At 33.7% G+C, this 17,897-nt stretch overlaps 1 protein-coding gene across 2 annotated transcripts in view; it reads right to left on the bottom strand.

The window, feature by feature from the left end:
• The window catches only part of LOC125057580, a 198,080-nt gene that overhangs the window by 118,871 nt on the left and 61,312 nt on the right, over positions 1-17,897 (bottom strand). The gene's annotated exons all lie outside the window — the stretch shown is intronic.

Raw genomic sequence — 17,897 nt, forward strand, 5'->3', positions numbered from 1 at the left:
AAGGAACTCGTAAAAATTATATGAGGCAATTGCAATGTTGGCGGAATTAGCATTTTTGGCATTCTCTTAAGGAGAAGCATATTTTATCCTAAATCTCTGTAACTATATTCCAGTCTTGTCGCTGTTGCTGTGTACAAATTATAGCATAGATAGCTTTGTTGTTTTTTGTTCTAGTGTTCTCTTTTTAAATGTTTGATTTATATAATAATAAATAAATTATTTATTTGCAAAGAAAGTTACGTTAAGGTAGATTAATTATAAAAATCTGCACAATCAGCCATATGAAAATAGACACGCAAAAGTCATTTTTATTATCATGACATATAATAAGAATGTTATCATAATGACATAAAAATAAGTTATTTATAATTGTTGTCAAACTTACTTTGGAGGCACCTTGCCTTTAAAAATATAATCACCTTCCTCTTGAAAGCATCACACGGCAGTGATCTAACTTCTAGGAAGGTGATTAAATAGTTATAAGCCACGGCGTAACAATTTTTTTAATACATTGTGGTGCAACATGCGGGCACCCACAGCCATGTGGAATCCCTCGGTATATACAGGCAAATTTGGATGCTTTTTACATTAATAACTGCTTCAAGGATATATAAACTTGGTACTATCAATATACTGAGTTAGTAAAAAAATGGGCAACGCCCATAATAGCCTTAATTCATTTTCTTAGTAACAAAAACTTTATTACATCTACATACACAATTTCCCCATAAAATGATACCATAGCGCAGAACTGAGGCAACATTGCCGTGATAAGCAATACGTACTTTGAAGCCATTTTGCGAGTTCGACTCAAAGCAAACACAAGTTTATTAAGGTGCGTATCGATAAAATGTGTTGATTTCAAGTAAGATTGATTTTGTTGTAGTGTTTTGGCTAGAAACTTAGTTGATACGGCTTCCTTAATTGACTCGTTTTTATAAGTAATTTTGATCTTATTGGGTCTGCTATTATAATTCCAAAAATGTATATAGTTAGTTTTTTTTTAATTTGCACTTAAATTATTACTCTCCATCCATTCCGTAACATTTACTGTTTCATTCAATAACGATTCGTGGTTACGGGTAGTATCTTCGGACACGACAATTGAAATATCATCCGCGTACAGAACGCATTTATTACTAAACAAATTCGGCAAATCATTAATGTACAGAAGAAACAGTAATAGGCCAAGTATGCTCCCTTGAAGAACTCCTTCATGGCGAATAAAGGTAATTAAAAAGAGAATGTCACGAGAGAATTTAAGAAAAACAAATGAATTAAACTACTTAAAGAAATTTAGTCGCGCGTATTATTGACGCCGCACAATTTCCTCCATCCCCCCTGTCTTAAGCAAATCTCAGCGCCTGGTTGATAGTAAGACCTGTAAGGGCTTTAACTTGATCAGCCCAGCGATCGGTAGGAGACCGCTCTCAAGATCTGGTGCCTTCCACCGTGCCAGTGATAATGAGTTTTGTGGACCTCTACTGCATGTCTAGAAAAACTCAGAAAACTCCCTTGGTAACATAGTGTCGAAAGACGAGTTATTACATTTACTATGGACAGTGGACACGTTTGTTTTCTTAGCTGTCCAAGAAATCCTTAGCATCCGCCTACAATACCGTATTTCCAGACATGCAGGAGAATAAAAAAGATGTATAAGATGAAAAACAATGAATAATTATAGAATTTACTTTATGAACGAAAAACCTCCACAAATATTTCTTTTGTAATCTGGGAAAATCTCATACACTGTAGGCGTAGGATTAATTACCAAAATATTTTATCAGAACTCTCACGAGCGTAATACTTTTCGGCACGCACCGACCCAAACTAGGGTACTAGAGCAAAAGTGGCTTGGTCTAAGTTAATTATGACATTCTTTATTAAAGACTCGCTTTATTCATACAAATCAATCAGTTTTAACTAAATATTAAAGTAAATTATACCTAGTATGGTAGAAATAAATCGCAATACAGCGTAAATTTTTATAAGAACAAGGCAACCCGACGAAAGTCGAGTAGTTTCAAAATTTTGAAGAAGTAGAAGAAATTTATTAAGCCCATAACTTTCTATTTCAGGTTAATAGCTCTAAATAAAAATACTTACAATTTTCGAAGCAATCATATAAAATTACATTAAAGGAATGTAGCTTCGGTGATCAGTGGCGTAACAATAGGGTGGCAGGTACCACGGCCCCCGACCCATGAGGGCCCCTGCCCAGTAGATATTATGTTCTATGGATGAATGTGAAGTCTCAAATACGCATTGGACTAACGTGGGGACTACATACCATTCCCTCTCGCCTATAATAGGAGGCCTATGGCCATTAGTGGGACATATGTACAACATGTAATTGAGTACGCTGAAAATCTCGAAGTTTATTAAAATTAAACAGTATAACGTGACTATTTTTACTCATAGGGCCCCATGAAAAGAATTTGCCACGGGCCCCAGATGGTATAGTTACGCCACTGTCGGTGATGACGCTAAATGAGGTCTGCTCGACATTTGCTGCTGCTGGCAATGCTGCTTTTGAAGAGCTAGACGTTAAATCTAGTAACGTTATATCTCGTGACGTTATATGGAGTTTCTGCCCGCTAAAGCCTCTAACGTGACGCTTAAGTCTTGAATAGTTTTAATCCATAATAATTGATAAAGGATCGTGTTACTTTACGGGCAGTTAGGGGCAATTTATGGTCTATTTGAATAAAGGTTACGAGCCGTTTCCGGCTAATCGAGCAGGTACGAGTATAAATACGCATACTTGGCGCGTTCTCAAAAAGTTACGGGGAATGTAAATAAAAAATCGTATCCATTTTACAATCATTTTACATCCACACTTTCTGCACCCAATTATATGTTTTAATGAAAGCACGTGCTAAACCTTCAACCTTCGAAAAAATTACAGCAAATATTTCTTTTATAGCAATCTAAAATAAATTCTTATAACGTAATCAAATACATTAATAAACTAAAGTAAAGTAAATTAAACAAATTCTTAAACTCCAAATCCATTAAACGCTCTTAGACATACAATCAGCATTTTCTCTACAATAGTTGAAGTCACGTATTGGTTTAATGGCATCTGGATTTCCCCTCAATTTCCTTGATAGCATCCATGTACGGCAGATAATTTATCAGTTCATGGTCTGTGGCTTAAGCTTGATACTCCTGGATATGTTTATGCTATCAGCATCCATCGTGCTGGCACATTCTATTGGCTCATTAATCCTAATAAGTAAAAAACTTAAATGCAAAGAAAGAAAGGATATTATCAGCCTCTCTGTAGAACTAACTATTGAAATCTCCTGTGTGGAACTGGAGCAATTCATTGTTGTATGTCTATATTGTCCTCCATCAGCTGTCTATAATAATGTTGAAAATGTATTAGAGGAGATATTGTGTAAATTAGTAAAGTGTAATAAAGGGCTAATTGTGTGTGGGGACTTTAATGTCAATTTACTTTGTCATTCTAATTCAAGTGTACGCATACTTAGTCTTTTTCGTTCATACAATTTAATAAATCAATTTCATTCACCCACAAGAATAACAGCTAGCACCGCAACTTGTATAGATAACATATATAGTGACATAGCCCCTTTGAATGTTTGTATTTTCAATAGATTTAAATCTGATCACACTGGTCAATGGTTTGAATTCCAATTAAGGAAACAAAAAACATGTAAAAAGAAGAAAATTGTGATAACTCCTATTACAAATGACCGTTTGGACAGATTTAGAGAAGCATTGGTCTATAGAATGCCATTTCTGTGTGGCAACTCATCCCCTAATAATTTATACAATACTTTTTTTGGATCATTTATTGATGAATTCAAGAAAGTATTTACTCAAAAGACTTTATTGGTCTCTGAGAAAACAAGTTTCTGTGACTGGGCAAATGAGGAGTTACACAGGAAAAGGTTAAAATTATATGAAATCTATGACGAAATGCAATATAACACTAGTGTGGAATTTGGGGAATATGTTAGGTTGTATTCAAATAATTTCAAAAAAGATTGCAAAACTGCAAAGTCTCAATATTTAAGTTCAAAAATAAAAAATAGCATGGATAAAGTAAAAGCTACCTGGAAAATAATAAATGAAGAATCAGGTAAAACGTCTGACAAACGAACTGATTATATGTTAAAAGTTAAAGGGAAGTTAATAAAATCTGACCCAGAGGTAGCTTCTTCTTTTGAAGAGTTCTTTACAAATGTACCACTAAATACGACCAAGTCCCTAGATTCTTCACCTGCTGCTGCGATCTCATTGCTAGAAAAATGTGTACCTGAATGTAATATTAAATTTCAGTTTAAACATATAACTTGTAATGATATCGTTAAAACTTTTAAGCTTATTAATTTAAAAAAAAGTAAAGATATATGGGGTATGTCAACAGTCATTTTAAATTCCGTTATTAATGTAATAAGCTCTGAATTGTCTATAATTTTTAACAGCTGTATCGATTGTGGAGTCTTTCCGGACGAAATGAAATTAAGTAAGATTACACCGTTGTTCAAGGCAGGTAGTGAGTCTGATCCGTCAAACTTCAGACCTGTTTCCGTGCTCCCTGCGTTGAGCAAAGTTTTTGAAAAGATAATGCTAGACCAGCTTTCTTTACATTTTAATAAAAATAAACTCTTACATAATAAACAGTATGGTTTCACTAAGGGTCGCTCCACAATCGATGCCGGTGTGAAGTTGATTTCGGACATATTTAACGCCTGGGAAGAATCATATGATGGAGTCGGCGTCTTTTGTGACCTGTCAAAGGCCTTTGACTGTGTTCATCCTGATATACTCGTTGGAAAGCTTCAACACTATGGCGTTGATGGCAAAGCTTCCAGCCTGATGAATTCATATTTAAAGGGAAGGATCCAAAGAGTTCATGTCAATGGAGTCACCTCTCCGGGTTCGCAGGTATCAATGGGCGTCCCCCAAGGATCGATTCTCGGGCCTTTCTTATTTCTGATTTACATAAATGACCTCCCATTCTTTGTCAACGAAGTTCATGAGATGGTATTGTTTGCTGATGACACTTCACTTCTATTTAAAGTGAATAGGAATAACGTATTATTGGACGATGTAAACAATTCTATCTCTCGTATAGTTAACTGGTTTAATGTAAATAACTTATTGCTTAATGAGAATAAAACAAAATGTATTAGATTTACAACTACTAGCGTAAAGCGAGATATTGGTAACCTGAAAATTAAGGACAGTGAACTAAACTTTGTTGACAAAACTGTTTTTCTAGGCATAACAATAGATAGTAAACTCCAATGGGGCCCACACATAGAGACTCTTTCGAGTAGGCTGAGCTCTGCAGCATATGCAGTAAAGAAAATCCGACAGTTTACTGATGAGGACACGGCTAAAATTGTGTATCATAGCTACTTTCATAGCGTTATGTCGTACGGCATTTTATTGTGGGGTGCTGCTGCAGAGGTTCAATCCATATTTGTGCTGCAGAAGCGGGCTGTTCGGGGTATTTGTTGTGTTTCTCCGAGGGAGTCGGTACGGAATAAGTTTAAGGAATTAAATATTATGACACTATCTGGTCAATATATTCTTGAAGCCTTGTTGTATGTCCAAAAAAATATAAACGATTTTAAAACAAATGGTGACTTTCACCAGTATAATACGCGAAATAGAACTAATTTGAGTGTACGACCAACCAGGCTCCAAAAGATAAACCACTCCTTATATGGAAATTGTATTCGTTTTTACAACAAACTCCCAAGCGCAATTAGAGAATTATCACTAAATAAATTCAAAGTCCTCGTTAAACGAAAATTAATCAACAAAGCTTTTTATAAATTTGAGGACTACTTAAATGATCCTAATCCTTGGGATTGAATTGCTCCAGTTCAAACAATTTGTATGACAATACTTGGCGATTAAAAAGAGTGGCGGAAAGTTTCTTGCCAGTTCTTCTTACCCGCTCTACGCCCTTGACTTGCGAACTGGTAGTAAATGTAAATTTACGATTAATTTAACTTGACTATTCAAAAGTGTACTTGGTTACCTACTTGAATAAAGATATTTTGAGTTTGAGTTTGAGTTTATGTAACTTTTGAGGATAAGCTGGTGATCAGGTCTCTGCGGTGAATCAAATCAGAGCTATTCGCTTGAAGGCTTATAAGTATGGATGAACAAAAACATTGTGTTACTAAGAATCGGTCATGTGAGCTACAGCGTGTTGTTTTAGGTAGCTGTAAGATCCTTGGGTAGAAAGCCTGGCGAACCCAGAGGAACCATATTAAGGACATGTGAAGGGCTGAGGTGTATTTAGTGGGTGGGGTCTAGCTACCCCTCTGAATAGAAGAGGGAGTGTAGACCCAGCCCCACAGGCCCCGCGTCAAGCTTGACATCTAGGCGCAAGTGCATTTACACCTCATTTAAAAAAAGAAAAAAAAAAGTAGATGTAAAATATTGTATTATTCAGTAGGTCTGCCATGAATTTAACTAGTAAATGCTAACGTCTGCCTCCTGTATTAGTGAGAACAATCGGACTGCAAGAGCGATTTTGACCTAGTAGCTTCAGCGTGCGACTGTTATGCCTGATATCGTAAGAGATAGAAACAGGTTCAGAAATTTAAGTCCCTAAAAGGTTGTGGCGTTTTTTTTAGTTTATTACAGCAAATAAACCAATATTGAATACAATTGTTTGGCGCAGATATATTTAGCGTAACATAGAAAAACAGATGCAAGTTACAAAGTACGTCCTAATACATAGCTTCTATTTACCTTCAATCAAAAGGGAATACCAATAGTATGAACTCGAACAGTTTGGTTTGAGCCGGTGCTGTGCCTTGCTCATTTGAATATCGAGTGATTGGGAAATAGTAGCGAAGGTGAGAGATATATGGAAGAATTTTCAGAAGGCCTTTACTCCGTCGTGGACTAATATTTACAATAATAACATAAACTTATTATTGTTCTCGAATATAGACTATTTTAGACCCAATAATCTATGGTTACTTACCTACTTGTCTATTAATGAAAATAATGATAGAATATAGATGAATATATAGAAGTACCCTTTCTTCTGAGTTTTGATATAAAATACTAGAACAATGTAATAAAAAACGTGATTTACTTTTGTTACCCTTTCGCCCACTCTAGTAGCAAGGTCAAGAGGTGAAATCGCTTGTTTTTTTGTTGAAATGACAACTTTTATATACAATGTCCCATTTATGGAAATCGCTTTACTCTCGTAAGTTCAGATTGAAATTTAACGTTTATTTGTATTTTTTATTTAATACGCTATATATTAATTAGTCTTTTTATTAATATTTATAATCGTTATCAGCCTTTAATGTCTGTAACACGGCTCAATTTATGTTATTGTTTTTTCTGTACGGTGCTCAACATACAATCAACAATTGGTGAACTGGAGTGCGAATCCGCAACGTTGCACGTTAACTACGAGTCTAATATTGCTCAAAGCATCTATTATATCTGTTTAAATCAGAAAGTTTATTTTACAAAACATATCAGTTGTAAAATCTTTCGCTACCACGACTTCTTCCTCCTACCAGCTAGTCTTTAGCTTTGAATTTTGCCCATCATTATAAGCTGACACAAGTTCGAGCTAAGACGTGTTCGAGATATGCAACTTTCCGTATTTTAACAGTCTGCATAAACTTTCGCATCGTCCCGATTGTAAAATGAGTGGCAAAATATTTGATTTATTTTGACGGATATAAAGTGGACTAAAGACAGTGCCAAGTGTGTGTGCATTTGTAAAAAGTGCACTCTTGTATATGTTATTTATATGTAACAATAAATAAACTTGAAATACACGTTGTAAACTCTTTATAACGAATTTCAAGGGACCGAGCCTGTTTTTTAAATTTGTTTAATAAGTTTTAATTAAATATATACTATATCTTTACCATGGTAACAACCAAAAAATCTAATCTAAATTTATTTATGCATATTGATAATTATGTACACACATGAACGTCTTTGTTGGGTTATGGTCAGTTCGTATTATGATGATACGAACAACTGACCTTATTATTATAAAGCCTTTTTTTCCGATAATAGAGTATTTTTCATATTGTGTCTATTCTATTGATGTTGTATCCACCAGCACCACCTCATCCAGTTGCCAAGTGGCGAAGGCCTCCCCCATTGATCTCATTCGCTTTTACACATGACGCGACGCCATAATTTTCCCATCAAGTTTGTAAATGTCATCTCATGAGTTATGTGATCCTCCTCTACCACACTTTCTATATGGACACAAGAATTTGTATACAGGTTCTATGATATAAGCGTATAAATCAAATCAAGCTAAACAAAACTGACGACCTTATTCATGCTTGTTTCATACAACTTACCTGAACAAATGTCCAAGTTGGCAGACAAATACCAGGAACATTGCAGATTTGTTTTATTAAACTTTGCAGTCCAGGAATCCCTTAGCTCGTATATTATATTAGAGTTATAAAACTTCTTAATGAATATAAATATTCTTTGAAACAACACACGGATATGATATTGTGTAATTTACAAATGAGGTTAAACAATGTATGTTAAAATGCATATTTTTTCCTAAGTAAGCATTTTTAAATTAATATTTACCTTAGGTCACCAACAACGACATTAACGGAAATTAATTATGGCAATAATGAAAGTCATGACTAGCACCGTCCTCAGACGTTGGGTGTGGCGTGCGCTATGGTATTCATTAATCAATTAGCTCGCTATGTTATGGATTTACACGTTTCAAGGTATATATATTTATTTAAGAAGGTAGCATAACCGTAAATATAAGTTATAATAACACCAGTAGGGCGGCTCATTTACCGCTGGATCTAGAGTGGAAGAGGATTTGCTGCAGCTGAAAGTTAGAAATTGACGGGAGGTAGCACAGGACAGAGCACTGGAAGTTTCTCGTTTCGGAGGCCAGAACCAGTGGAGTGAGTGAATACGTTCAATTGGAAATGTTTCCCTAAATTGCTCCATATAAGAAACCATTAAAAAAAATTTTTTAAACAAAAACTCAAGTTTTTTAAAACAAAATAACAAAAAAAATAAAAAATTAATGAAAATGAATGATTGAAAAAAAACAATAATATAATAAAAAAATATATAGTGGCGCCATAACTCGCCTTACCTTAGTAAGGAAAAAAAATATACTAAAATAAATGTATATATATAGATATACAAATACACAGTCGTATTTTAGTTTTTTACAAATTATAATTAAACGACAGTACTTAGAACGCTAATATTAACTAGGAATCAGCCCAGGTTATAACTTTATATTAATAAGAAAAAAGTATTCTGGTACGATAAATTATTCGACCAATTTCTCTGCCACATACATGGTTTATGGATCACAGACTGACGGACGTCCAAGAATGATTGATTTTAATGTTATTATTTACTATGTTAAACAAAATAATTGTTCATAAAAAATACCATATGTGCTTGATAGATTATTAAACTCGATCTTAGTGCACTCATATTATCCTGTAAGTGTTATATTCTTGAGAAAAAAGTCATTCAAGTTTCGAAAGACTGGGTTTTTTGACATGTCGAGAGTAGAGCACTGCGAGGCGTGCAATACCAGTAAAAAATCAATTGAAATAAATATAAATACATCTTAAAAAGCTGGAGAATGTGCTTGTTTGAACTTGTTAATCTCAGGTATTACTGGTTTGAATTGAATTATTTTTATGGTCCATTTATTATATATTATATAAAATCATCCTACGTCCGAATCAATCAGGTAGGAAATCGTGGGGCACAGTTAGTATAGTATATGCAAATGCTAATAAAATAAGACTGGCAAAATGGCAGGGGAGAGGCCGGCGATTGTGCCAGATGAAATTGCGATGACGGAGGGCGAAAGATTCCTGAAGATAGCTAAAATAGAAAATTGTTGAATGCCTTGAAGAAGGCTTTTCCCCGTGGTACATATAAATATAAGTTCAACATTTTATTTTATTACTTATTGTTAATATCTTATCCCGTATATGTGTTTGTCTTTTATGGAATAAAATAGAGCTATATTTTTATTATTACAGTATATATTGCCGTTAATAAAACAAAAGAACGGAAATTAGATAAGGTAAGCGCAAGAAGGCCAAAACTACATAAGACATAATATAGTACATAAACAGTGAAACGGACAATAATAAAAAAAGGACACATGAAAAAGAAAAAGTGCACATGAATCACGATAATTTGAGATCAGTTAGTACAAAAGTTAGGGTTACTATGTGGGCAGGTAATACTAATACAGTAGAGATTAAAAGGAAGATAGAGAAGGAGGTAAGCGAATGGGACGAGTAGTGAATTCCATAGCCTCACTGCGGAGACCTTAAAGGATTCACCAAGAAAGACAGAGTTATGACATGGAATTTCAAGGATATAGTTTTCGGAAGAGCGTAAGCTATAGCTATGGGCTCACAAAAATTTGAAATCGTTTTTGATGTATAGAGTTTTAGGATTTGTAATCAGTCCTTTTCAGATAGTTCAGATTTAGGGGTGCCCTCAATCATACATGGCACTTGATACAGAAGTCACGAACGCTCGTTACAGTTTGGAGAGCCGCCAGAAGCCGCTTGCCAAATGTACCTCCAAATTAGCTTCATCTGTTCTACGCTAATTTAAGTGATACTTTTAATCACATTTGTATTAATTTTTGTCAAATTTCGTAATGCTCCATAAGTCACGCGTCATATATTTCTGCGTCTACTGAATGATTACCGAACATCAAAGTATAATTTTTACCAAAATTTATAATCTAATTCGCGCCTATACAACGCGGAGAAATAGGGTTATTAAACTTAATTCTAAAAATAGAATAATATACCTGATATGGGTCTCTACGATGACAGTTTCTGGGGCCGCTACCTCGACTTCGCACGGGTAACGGTGATCTAAAACCTTGTCATCCGATAATTTTTTCTCTTACTTTGCAAATTCGACTACCATGAATAAGTTTTATTAGTCTAGGTTATATATAGCTAATAACAGTCACAAAAAACGCGGCTTTCTATTAGTAAAATAATTATCAAAATCAGCTCAGTAGATTATGACCTCCCAACTTTACATCTTTATAATAATAAAAATATGTGTGAGATTTGGGAACCCCTTTTAAGTAAAAATAATACCTGTGTCAGGGTTCCCAGCTCTTCCATAACAAACTTAATAGTAAATTCCATAAAATATATGTATAATTTAATTGCATCTTTTCAACACGCCTGAGTGAGTGCATGAGTGAGTGTGTGGGTGCATGTGAATGAGTAAGTGAGTGAGTGAATGAAATGTGTAACTGCATATTAGGTCTCAGGAGCATCTGCCAACACTGCATAAGGTGTAAGCTAGTCCTGTAATCGTATTTTTAGATTGTAGATGGTGAGCGGGTAGATATTAAGCAGCCTATTTAATCTATAATAGATATACAGTCAAACCTGGATAAGCGAGAGTTCAAGGGACCACAATCTCATTCTCGCTTATAGAGGTTTCTCACTAACCCGAGTTTCTCGCTAATACAGGTACATGGGTAGCGTTTCTCTCTTATAGAGGTAAGGAGGAGCAAGTACGAATGTAGTAAATATGTAACATGCTAAAATTATGTGCATAATGTGCACAACATATTATGTACATATATATTTTATTTTATTTAGAACTAATTTACACTTAAAAAAACCGTCAATTTCGTTTGGGTTTCTGTTTTTGTATTTTGAATGTTTATCTCTAACTCATAAATTTTGTCGAATATTGTTTGATCAACAACCGCCGCGCCGCGTTTTCAAAGTAAGTACTGATGGGGACCGTCTCCAACGCATTTAAAGTACATAATATAAATAAATAAAGCCCGACTGTCGCTTATAGAGGTAAAGATAAGTAGCAGTCTCACTTACGGAGGTGGATGAGGGAAAAACGACTCTCTCTCTTACAGAGGTTTCTGTTTCTCGCTAATAGAGGTTTTGGTAGCTTAAAATGACGGGTCCCGGCTATTACTCTCACTTATAGAGTTTTCTCACTTATCCAGTTCTCACTTACCCAGGTTTGACTTTAGTGAGTATATAATATTAGTATAGATTTAGAGATTAGGGAACACATCGTTCTAACATCAATCAATAAAATCCAGAGTGAATTTACAGTCGAAAGGCGTGGTACGATAAATATTGAATGGCAATATTAATACGCGTATTTGTAATGAAAAGTGCTATTAATCAGACTGGCTGTAAATGCGAATCCATTAGGGCTAACTCAGGCTTCATTAACACGGTGTTGTGTTACTCGAAGTAAACCAAATATAAGTAAAAATCGTGATAAAGACTGAAAAATGTGTTGCGTGTTATGTGGATATGGCCCTCATCTAGGAGACAAATTTAACCGATTCAGTCACCGGTTAAATAAGGTAGAGTAATTTTAGTAGAGTAATTAAGTGACCTTACTTTAACTGGGTTTTGTTTTCCATCAATTAAGATAAGTAAAATGCTTGCCTAATGAGTATTAAAATAAGAATGCGAAATGCACTATACAATACACAATTAGATAATGTGTGAGAGTAAAATATCTTCACGCATCTGATTAGCGGAATTTAAAATTAAATAAATAAAATAAATAAATAAAACAAATTGTTATTTTTAAAAGAAAGAAAGAAAGAAAGAAAAAAACTTGATTATGCACAATATACAAGATATTTAGATAAAGTAAAGTGCACTGGCCCCCACACTAGGATTCCCTGTGTTGTGGGCAGCCAGTCTCTTCCTTTTTACATGAAAACAGTATTTTATAAGTTATATTAATTATTTCTACACATTTATATTAAAACTATTTTTGTACAATAAGAATATTTTCAGTATCAGAATACGACAGGTTAATAAGATATCGTTTGAGATGTTTAGTAAATGTATGTAATGTGATTTTTGAAATGTTAGTGATAATTTTGTTTTTAATGAAGTGGTTAAAGATGAAAGGGCTTTGGAAGGAGAAAAAGCGTTGGGCGAAGAAAGTGCGAGTTTTGGGTTGCTTAAATATGAGTTTGCGTTTTGTTTGATGCGGTGCGGTGGGTGTTTGTTTCCAAAAAAGTCTGCATATTGCTATTAAATATAATTGTCTCACAGTTAAAAGTTTAGTTTCATTGTACAATTTTGAAGTTGAGTAGCGGAAAGGTTTCTTATATGAGATCTTAAGAATGGCACGTTGGGTGCGCTCAATTTTCAGCATTGAAGACGCAGTGTTGGCCTAGTGGCTTCAGCGAGCGACTCTCATACCTGAGGTCGTAGGTACGATCCCCGGCTGTGCACCAATGGACTTTCTTTCTATGTGTGCATTTTAACATTTGCTCGAACGGTGAAGGAAAACATCGTGAGGAGATCCGACATGTCTTAGACCCAAATATTGGGCCAAAAATTTGCAATATTAAGGAGCAAGTGTGTAAAATAAATATATACATGTGAATTTTCTCTTTGTTTATCTCTCAAAACACTGTTTTACTATATAAAAAACGTAAATTACTGAGACAATCTCATTAAATATCAGTCAGCAAGTAACCAAGCGATTTTCATTGTCGACACGTGTTATTAATTATAGGTTTTACCTTAATCTATTTAATTTATTATAGAACAAAGGAAAACTTTCCATCTTCATAGCTCCAAAGAAATTATTAAAATACGTCAGAACCGCATAATAGTTGAACAAGTTATAACTTTGTGTAACAGCCTTGAATAGACGTTTCCTTGTGGCGTACCGATTCGTTCTATTGCGAACTACAATTACTCTTACGAAACGGGTTTTAAGAAACAGAATAAATGGTAGCTAAGCAGTGATTTATATAGTTCTTTTTTAAATTGTGCAATAGCTCGCCTAATACTGTAAATAGTGTGCAGTCGCCAAACCCCTTAAGAATTAAATGTTAATTTAAATAAATGTTAATCGAGAGTATTTGGTGAATGCACACACGCTGTGTACACAATTCAAATAGGTTCTAAGTTTAAATCTATTGTCATTTAAAGGAATATTGTAATATTTTCGAGATCTTTTTCATCTTTAAAACATAACTTTTTTTATGTTACAGGAGGCAAACGGCCTCCTTGATGTTAAGTGCTACCGCCGCCCATGGACACGTAATTAGTTAACCTAGCAACATCTTATAGTGACTATATAAATATTGCAAATCTTTTACTATATGGCCCTCGCATCGAAACATAATGTATCTTACAAGTAATATACGTTATATTAAATTAGATTGTTGAGTGCGATTGCCAAGTCAAATCAAAAATATATAATTCAGAACGAAGTTATAGGGGGCCGAAAATTTCCGTAACTGCTACGAGAAATGGATTTTTGCTTTTTTGTTATTTTGCCTTGCCACTATTTTGCTCGAGTTGGCAGACTTCAAATAAATTAACTAATTAATTTCAAAACATTACGTTACAACATTTCCAAGATTCAAGAGATATTCACCACAGCATAATCACCCGTTACAAGATTGCCTTAATGATACTAGATAGATGTATGTTTTAAGTGAGTCGTAACATATTAATGATATTATTAATTAATTAATATTAACTGATTAATTTGTATCAATGTAATTTGTGAGAGCAGTATTGACCTAGTGGTTTCAAATCGCGACTTTCATCCCTGGGCCCGTAGGTTCGATCCCCGGCTGTGTGTAACACTCGTTCGTACTGTGAAGGAAAACATCGTGAAACCGGCCTACTTTACACCGAAAAAGTCGACGGCGTTTGCCAGGCACAGAATGGTTGATCGGAACAGAAACAGAAATCTTAGGCCCATACCTAAAAGGTTGTAGCGCCCAACTGTAGTGATACCCAAAACAAACCAGAGACAAATTATATCTATGATATTATTTGACATATCCTGTATCTATGTTCAATCGTATATATGAAATTAGGTTGATTTGTAGTCAAATTACCGTAAATACCATCGCTAAATCAATTCGGCATTGTAACCTGACCTACAAACCATATTTGATAGATATACATTCAGATAACATACATTAAGGAGGCAACGGGCGTCTTTATTACAAGTGATCTCTTCCAATCCTAGTAAGGAAAAATAAAACAAGAAATACTAAGGGTAAAGTGCAAAAAGCGCATAATTAAATTCAACAAGTACAAAATCAAAAAAAAAAAAGTTACACTAATTTTAAGAGCCCTAATCACGATGCCAGCTTCTAAAATTCATAAAAATAATAATAAAAAAAGATATGGCTAAGAGCTGTTTATACAGATAATTGATACAATTTTAAAAGAAGCCACAACATTACAAAACCTACTTCGAAATGTTCCCTTGTTCGGATTTGTTTTATTGCTGCTGTGAGATAGCTCGTGGTGGTACGCTAATGATATCCTTTACTTGAAGGTCATAATGGTATACAAGGAATGAATATTCTCATTACTTTTTAATGATAATCGTGGTAATGATAATAAAACACGAACGTATTGCTCGACATATTTAATGATTTACTTGATGTAAGATTTTATTATTAACAATTTTCTTAACTAAAAACGATACCTAACCTTAAAAGATAATAACTAAAATATATTATTAAAAGGAGTCCCTTTAGGCAAGGTTCCGAAGATACTGGCAGCGTTCCCCCTTTGAATAGCTAGACTAATTAATTCTAGGTCCGAGGTAGCTGCCAGCTCTTCGGTCTCCTATGATGTCGACTAATCTTTTTGCTATTTCCTTAACGCCTTACAGCGCTAGGACCCCACAGACACCGAATGGGACAAAATCATATCCGGAGCCTAGACCCCTGAATGATTATAATGATGTCGATCTATACAAATGCTATGTAAGTGCTATGTAAATAAATAACGTCTTGCCTCAAGTATTTATAAATTTATAGGACAAACAAGTAGACAAGAAAAGATAAATACAGTATCAGAAGGCTTACAAGTGCGAAGTGAAAGCCTATTGGCTTTCTTATAAAGCGTGGTCAAAGTACGGAGTTTATTACATACTACGATTTTTGTCATTTAAAATAAATGGTTGTCATGATAATATGTCATTAAGTTTACGTTCTAATATGTTTGTTAGCTGCTTTTTTTGTAAATTTGTCACATGAAAATTAAATAAATAGTCATTATTTTTTGAAGTTATACTTCTTTAGGCGCGTTATGAAAAATTTATGAGAGTGAAATTTTACGATGCACGCGCACCGTGACACAAAATTATCAGTATGGGCGCCGAGCGTGCGCGAGCGAGATGGGAATAAGACAATCTACAAGTAAAAAGGAATAAAATATGCGTGACGTTAGCAGCTATGCCAAGAATTTTGAATGACCATAATGACATTTGTCTTTACCTTTTAAACAAATAAAGGAGTTTTAATTATTTTTTCAAAGAAATTTAGCAATGCTTTTTCACAAAGACCTATTGTTACTTAGTTAAAAGGTTATGAAACATACCTAGTTATTAAATTGAATTAATAATATAATAAAATAATAAATAATTATTATTATTAATATTAATTAATAATTGAATAATATACGAAATATTAAATATCGTTAAATTATTAACGCTAAATATTTATTATTAATTATTTAATATTTTAAAAAAATAAAGAAAGCCAAAGAAGTATAACTTCTTACGCGCGTACATAAGTACACGCACCATTTTTTAAAGTTATTAAACCTTTTAATAACCTACTGTATCTGCTGTTTATGTATTATGTTTAACTGTGTACATTACGTAATGCAATATTTCAGTGGGCAGCTGGTTCCTTATAGTGGTTGTGCACGGCAAAAACTACCTTAAAGATTTATGTACCAATGTACTAGTGTGCCGAGCGTTGGCGAGTTTTTGTAAATACAATAAAATAAAAACTATTTCAGGCAATTTGCGAAGTAAAATTTGAATGGCTTTGCATAATTTTACTACCATTAAAATTGTTTTAAAACACTTTGTATTTATTCATGTTATTAGGAACCAGCTTAAAAAAATAGACTTTAAAATAATAGTTTTGATTCCGTTGACATATTAAGAGCAAAATATTGAAAGCAAGTTTACTGCCAAACAAAACAAGACGGTTTTTAGTTGAGAAATAATAGAACAATTGACTTCCGAAGTTGGATACATTCCAGAAATCAATTGTGTCTTAGTTTCAATATTTGATTTCAATAAACACACAAAGTCTAGAATAAACAACTCTATAGAAAGAAAACTAAATTTTATACCGCTTTTTTTCACTTAAATATTATAAATATATGTAGCATTAATTTAAACTAAGATTACTTTTAAATTAAATTTAAACCATTCAGGAACCCTACAGTCGATCTTTATTCAGAATGCGACATCACACATCACATAACAGTCAGACAACTATACATAAAAATATAATTATCTATCAACATCAAAAATTCATTTATGATGATGCCATCGCAAATAGACGAACACATAGAGTCTGTCCCACCATTCAAACTAAAACAAGTTATTTACAAAAATGTCAATGTTATACAGGCCCCCATGTTGTACAATAGACTGAATAAAATTCGGAATATTTATCCCCTTAATATCTATGAATGTAAAATAACACTGGTTGAACGGCTAAAACTACATAAATATAAAGAAATAGAAAACTTGTTTGCTAATGTAAAATAATAAAATTTTCCAATTTAAAATATCTAACTTCAGTCCTAAGAGTGTTCAAAAATTAATTTAAATAGAAAACCTTTATCCTAAATTTTAGTTTCCATAATTAAAACAAAAAATCTTTGTCGAAGTTGACATCTACTTTTTAGATTCTACCCTCATTTAGTTTAATAAACAATAAAAATATAACCCGAATTAACATCTAATGACAAACTACTTAACCAATTTGTCAATTTGACAAAACTAGCGTTTAAGATACAGGCTAGACCTAATTTAAACGCTAGTGCTCATAGAAT

This window comes from Pieris napi, chromosome 16 (genome assembly GCF_905475465.1).
Source record: "Pieris napi chromosome 16, ilPieNapi1.2, whole genome shotgun sequence".
Classification (NCBI taxonomy): domain Eukaryota; kingdom Metazoa; phylum Arthropoda; class Insecta; order Lepidoptera; family Pieridae; genus Pieris; species Pieris napi.